The sequence below is a fragment of the Physeter macrocephalus genome, chromosome 14, assembly GCF_002837175.3.
Source record: "Physeter macrocephalus isolate SW-GA chromosome 14, ASM283717v5, whole genome shotgun sequence".
Classification (NCBI taxonomy): Eukaryota; Metazoa; Chordata; class Mammalia; order Artiodactyla; family Physeteridae; genus Physeter; species Physeter macrocephalus.
In genome coordinates, this window is record NC_041227.1 from 92,226,520 (window position 1) to 92,233,574 (window position 7,055).

The following is a 7,055-nucleotide window of genomic DNA, read 5'->3' on the forward strand; positions in this document are numbered from 1 at the left end:
TCCCAGGGAATCCAAATGACTCAATTTTAGTCAACAATTCTACAAATTGTACTGAAATCTTTCATTAGAGCTTCTCCTGAAAGCTTAACTGATTTCAGTGTCCCCTCCCCCCGGCCCTTGTCCAATGCCTACCTTCTGGTACGTGTACTAATGAGCAGTAGAAATGCGAAAAGGTAAGGAGGCAGCAGGAAGGAGCAGCACAGGGCACAAACAGTTTGTCGTGTGAATAATCAGCCTCTGCATAATTAAAAGCTGACTTGCATTCCCAACTACTGATAAGTGGCGATCTATATTAGAACAGCTGCTAAAATCTTCCCAGAGAAAATTATCACAATACACATGAGTAAGGTCAGCTTCGTGAATTATTTATGGATTATCTTCTAACAGAAGCAGGCCCAGGAACAGAGTGGGGTGAGTATTTACGTCAGAGTTGAATTTCTCTCTAATTATCTCTACAAAATTAAGTATTGATTTTAAAAATTATTCAATATTTTGCATTAGTCATCTGTTAGCAGAGATCGTAGAAAGTGAGAATGCGTATGTACCTTAACTACCAAATTTAATACGTGACATTTTGTGCACAACACAAACAAGAAACAAAAAAGGAGGGCCTGAATAATTTACGCAAAGTGTACCTCGCTAATATCCTGAGTACATTTAGCAAAGAAAAAAAGATTCATTCAAAATACTTTCAGAATATACCTATTCTGGTAGATATTTTTACAAAACAAGAAATTTTTGTGTAAAACAAGTAATCAAGGACCCACAGTGAAGATAGATTCCTCGGTTGCTGAAGAGTGAAAGGAAACGGCAGTGAACTTATCTGAACCTCCATAGAACCTCATTAAGCCTCGTTACGACGTGAATCTAGATACATCACGAATATGCCATTCCCACTGAGAGAGATACACACACACACCAAGGTCTGGAATACCATCAATGGCCAGTTCTATCCCTTAAAATAAGTACCAAAGACAGATTTCTGAGGAACTTTGATTAAATAGGATTTATACAAAGATAATAACATACATTTCTATAGGTTTTTGTCAAAGTCTATCCAAGTTAACACTTTATTTTTTATTTTTATTTATTTTTTTTTTGAGAACTACCGCTCAGGTTTTATCAGTGATGAAGGAACATCCTCTCCACCAGTCCAAGTTAACACTTTAATCCTTATTCTGTGCTGCTAATGAAACAGCTGCTAATGAAATTCAATGAGAACACTAAACTGGGAGGTGCTGGAACCCCAAAGAAATAATAAAAAGGGATGAAACAAGATTAGAAATATTAGCAGACTGAGACAAAATTAGACTGAATTAAAAAATGAAAGTGAACATTGCTGGTGGGCGTGTAACTAGTACAACTTTCCTGGAGGGAAATTTTGCAATATGTATCAAGTGCCTTAAAAATGTTCATGTAGGGCTTCCCTGGTGGCGCAGTGGTTGAGAGTCCGCTTGCCGATGCAGGGGACACGGGTTCGTGCCCCGGTCTGGGAAGATCCCACATGCCGCGGAGCGGCTGGGCCCGTGAGCCATGGCCGCTGAGCCTGCGCGTCCGGAGCCTGTGCTCCGCAACGGGAGAGGCCACAACAGTGAGAGGTCCGCGTACCGAAAAAAAAAAAAAAAAAAAAAAAAAAATTTTCATGTAAAAAAATACTCATCATTTGAACTATTTTATAGTTTAAAGAAACTAATTAAATTAAAAAAGAAATACATGGCAGTGAGAAAAAAATTAAAAAACTGAAAATTATAGAGAAAGTAACAGTCATTTATAATCCTCTCAGTCAACTATAAGATTTTGGTGCATTTTCTTACAGTCTTCTTTCTAGCCTTATATATGGATTTTTAACATAATTGGCAACATAGTGCACATGGTGATTTGTAAATTATTTCTTTTTAAAAATTATTATTATTTTTTATTTTATTTTAAAAATATTTATTTATTTATTTTTGTCTGTGTTGGGTCTTTGTTGCTGTGCGTGGGCTTTCTCTGGTTGTGGCGAGCGGGGGCTACTCTTCATCGTGGTGTGGGGGCTTCTCATTGCGGTGGCTTATCTTGTTGTGGAGCACAGGCTCTAGGTGCGTGGGCTTCAGTAGCTGCGGCATGCGGGCTCAGTAGCTGTGGCTCGCGGGCTCTAGAGCGCAGGCTCAGCATTTGTGGTGCACAGGCTTAGCCGCTCCGCGGCATGTGGGATCTTCCCGGACCAGGGCTCGAACCTGTGTCCCCTGCATTGCCAGGTGGATTCGTAACCACTGCGCCACCAGGGAAGCCCTGTAAGTTATTTCTTTTTCACTTAATATATCATGGCCATTTCTTTATACCCTAACCTAAAATGTATATTAAAATTAAAAAAAGGACTTCCCTGGTGGCGCAGTGGTTAAGAATCCGCCTGCCAATGCAGAGGACACGGGCTCGATCCCTGCTCCGGGAAGATCCGAAATGCCCTGAAGCAACTAAGCCGGCGAGCCACAACTACTGAAGCCCGCACACCTAGAGCCTGTGTTCTGCGAAGAGAAGCCACTGCAATGAGAAGCCCGCGCACCGCAACGAAGAGTAGCCCCCGCTCGCCACAACTAGAGAAAGCCCGTGGGCAGCAACGAAGACGCAACACAGCCAAAACTTTTTAAAAATTAAAAAATAGAAATGAGCTGCATAGTTGCTAGAAATGTTCTCTCATTTTGTCACTCACATTTTAATTTTTGTTTATGGGTGTTTGGAGGTGGGGAGTGCTAAAACAACAACTATTCCATTTGCTTACGATGCTGTGTGCCAGCAACTTTGCTTGGGCTCAGCTGAACATTTTTTCTGCTACTGTTGCCTGGGATTACCCGTATGACTGCAGTCATCTGGCACGTGGTCTTTTGTCCACAGGGAGGCTAGCCCAGGCTTGTTCACAGTCCACACCATCATTTTAAGAAGGTAACAATGGCAGCTGCAAGGTCGCTTAGACTCATTAAGTCACATAACATCACTTGTACTGCATTCCATTGGTCAAAGCAAGATTCAGCAGGAGAAACAGACTCTACCCCTTGATGGGAGAAAAATCAATGTCAAATTGCAAAGGGGCAAACATACAGGGATGGGAGGAACTGTTGCGGTCATTTTTGCAAAGAGTCTTCCCTAGAGGCCTGGAGGTTCATCTAGTCCTCTTATTATCCATATGAGAATACTGACCCACACAAAGGTTCAGTACCCTGAGCTAAGAGTAAGTAGTTAGACTGAGTGGAACAGGAACTCAGGTCTGCTGCCTCCTAGTCCAATGTTTTCATTCCTTCAACGACCTCCTTCACCCACATTCTCTGTCTTCTTTTCTGATTATAGTGTTTTTGAAATTTGGTATTTAAGTTAAATCTAGCTATCTTCTAATTACCTAAATTTGGTATTACATACTTTAGAAAGCTTCTCTTACCACCTTAAAGCTATGTAAAAGTTCACTTATCTTTTTCTAGATATTTTATGGTTTAATTTTAATTTATTATTAATAATAATTATTATTATTTGGCTGAGCTGCGTGGCTTGTGGGCTCTTAGTTCCCCAACCAGAGATTGAACCTGGGCTCTTGGCAGTGAAAGCTCAGAGAACCACCACTGGACTGCCAGGGAATTTCCTGAATTTTTAAATATTTAACTTCGTAATGGCTTGAAGAAAGAATCTAATACTTTTGGGGAGCTATCACATTAGTGCCATACTGTTTTTAATTATTGTAACTCAATGCTGATATGAAATCTGATAGTACCAAGACCCTTCAGTACTCTTTAAAACAAAAAGGCTACTTTTTTTTTTTAATGTTTATTTATTTACTTACTTACTGATTTTGGCTGTACCAGGTCTTAGCTGCAGCATGTGGGATCTTTAGTTGTGGCACACAGGCTCTTAGTTGTGGCAGGAGGGCTTCTTAGTTGTGGCATGCAAACTCTTAGCTGTGGCATGCACGTGGGATCTAGTTCCCTGACCAGGGATCGAACCTGGGGCCCCTGCACTGGGAGGGCAGTCTTGCCCACTGTACCACCATGGAAGTCCCACAAAAAGGCTATTCTTACCCATTTATTCACGATGAACTTTAGAATCATTGTCAAACTTTAAGAAAAATCCAACTGTGATTTTGTTGGAAACTGCATTAGACTGATTAGGTTAATGTGGGGAAATTGCCATTTTTACAGTGTTCCATGTTTCCTTCTAAGAATCTGGCATGTCTCTGCATTTATCCAAGCCTTCTTTTATATCCCTCCAAATTAAAATATCCTTGCATTTCTGGAAGAAATCCTACTTGGTCATGTATGATTTTTCCTTTAATAAACTGCTGGATGTGACATAGCAGTGATTTTTTTTTCAGGGTTTCTACATCCATATTCACATGTGAGACTGGTCTATAGTTTTTACTCTGGGCTTTGTAAAATGAGTGGGAAAGGGCTCTCGGTTCCTCCATGCCCTGGAACAGTTTAGACTGTATAAAAACGATCTGTTCCTTGATATTTTTTCCTTTTATCTTTAAAAAATGTGGCTAAATATGTTCCTTAAAAGTTTTAAAGAACTCACATGAAAAAGAGTGGGTCTGGCTTGTTTTTATGGAACTATTTTGATAACTTTTTCAATTTCTTCCACAATTACTAGATTTTTAAAGTACTTTCCTCCCTCTGGAAAAATTTAGGCAATTTGTATTTTTCCACAAAGTTGTTTATTTACTATCTTCAAATTCAATAATCTAAAATTGTATTAAATATTTGCTATAAATTTTAGAATGAATTTATATTATTGGCTATATCCCCTTCATCGTTTCTAATTTTGTGGCGTTTCCCCCTAGATCTCTTAATTAGATTTGCCAAATCTCCGTCTCTATCAGGAGTCTGTAAACTGTAGCCTGTGTGCCAAATCCTGCCTGATGCCTCTTTTTGTACATATGTGGTCTAAGAATGGTTTTTACTTTTTTTTTTTGGCCACACCATGAGGCTTGTGGAATCTTAGTTCCCCAATCAGGGTCTGAACCTGGGCCCTTGGCAGTGAGAGCGTGGAGTCCTAACCACTGGATCACCAGGGAATTCCTGCTTTTTCATGTTTAAGTAGTTGACAAAAGGTGAAAAGAATAATTCTCATGACACGAAAAATTTTAGGAAATTCAACTTTCAGTGTCAATAATAAACTTTTATTGGAGTCCAGCCAGGCTCATTCATATGCATACTTTCTATGGTTGCTTTCATGCTACAAGGACAGTTGAGTAGTTGCAAAAGAGACCATACCGCCTGCAAAGCCCCAAATATTTACTATGTGGCACTTTACAGAAAAAGCTGGCCAAACCCTGGTCTATAGGACACAAACTTTGGTGGATATATCTCTGAATTCCCTATTTTATTATGTTATCTTGGTTTCCAGATCCTTACTGTTAATATATTTGATCAAAGTCAGAGTGGTATATTAAAGTTTCTTTTAACTATGGAGTTTTTGCCAGTTTCTCCTTGTATATTCAGTCACTTTTGTTTTATAGACACAATCTCTATGTTCCTGAGAGCTAAGGTTGATGATACATTGCAGAAGAGTCTCCTTTACAAAAATAAAATGCCTTCTTTGTTTTACTATATATCGTACCTTGAGCCCTACTGTTTCATATTAATATTAATACCCTGATTTACTTGTGATTCCTGACATTTCTTGCCCACTTTGTGTTAAGTGTCACTTTTGTAAACAGAACATACTTGGATTTTAATCTTCTTGACCCATTCTGAAAGATTAAGAGTTTAGCCCATTTTTATTTACTATTATATAGACTCATTTTTATCATCTCCCTATCTTTTGCTCTGTGAACTATTTTTTTAAATGTTTTTTGTGTTTTCCCTAGAATGAAGGGAAAGGTTTACAACCAATTTAAAATTTACTAGAATAAAGTTACCACCATGTGAATATCTGTTTTTAATTTTAAAAATATAGAACAGTTCAAAGAAAAAAGTAGCAATCACCCATTTTTCCACTTTCAGAATTCATCACTGTTAATTAAGATTTTGGTATTTTTACTTCTAGTGTTATTTTTCTCTATGTGTGTATATATATATATTTAAAACATCATATAAATAAGAATAAATTATGCATAAAATATTAGAACCTCACAGATGAAGACAGAGTCTCCAATCCTTTTTCCATCACTCCAGGTCTCCAGTATTATGCTACGTATCTATTTTTCTAGTCCTCTATAGCCACAGAAAATACAGAAATACAGGTATTTCTGGCTATACACATTCTTCCTACCAAAATTCACTCTTTAACAACTTGTGAAAAATTTTACTCAACACCTGCTATGCAAATAAAAAATCGACTGTAATGAAATCTCATGCACAGGGAGCAACAAATTTTAGGCTAAGATTCTCTGACTGTTAAGAGGGAGGCCAGTGAAGGAAGGTGGATGGAAAACACTTTCATTTGTCCCCATCGCTCTGCCATCCTGCCTCAGGGATTCAGCCTGTTAGCGGTCACTGCTATTGTTTACCCAGAAAACAGTTTCCACAGTTTTTAGAGCTACTGACATTTACACCTTTTTTGTATGTTCTACTAAGTATTTTAGAGGCAAGACACAACAGAATCAAGAGTTGGCAGCTTTCTGCCGTATTATCTGGAAGCTCCATATAATATTTTTTATATTCAGAAAAACAAAAGTTTTAAAAATGCCAGTGAATGTACCCTAGGGGAAACATAATTCTGGAAAAACACTCAACAGATACATATTTTAGAAGGTAGCAATGGCTCAAGGCAGCAAAAGCAGAGAAGAAAACGGAGACTAGCTTGCAGTGTGATTTTGTTGTATCATGGGATGAGGCCAGTGCTATTTTTGGATGTTCCATGCACTTCAGGATGCAGAATTGAGTCCTGCCCCAAAATACCTCTAGTGAAATACTATACACTATATAACTTGGCAGCTGAATTAAAATTAAAGATAAAAATATATAAACAAAAGGTTGCCAGAATTCTAGATTACCTAATATGACACGATCAGAAGAGTTAAGCATGTATATAGTTTAGTGAAGCCACATTAAATATTAATCTGCCTATAAATCCTAGGTGTAGATATGACC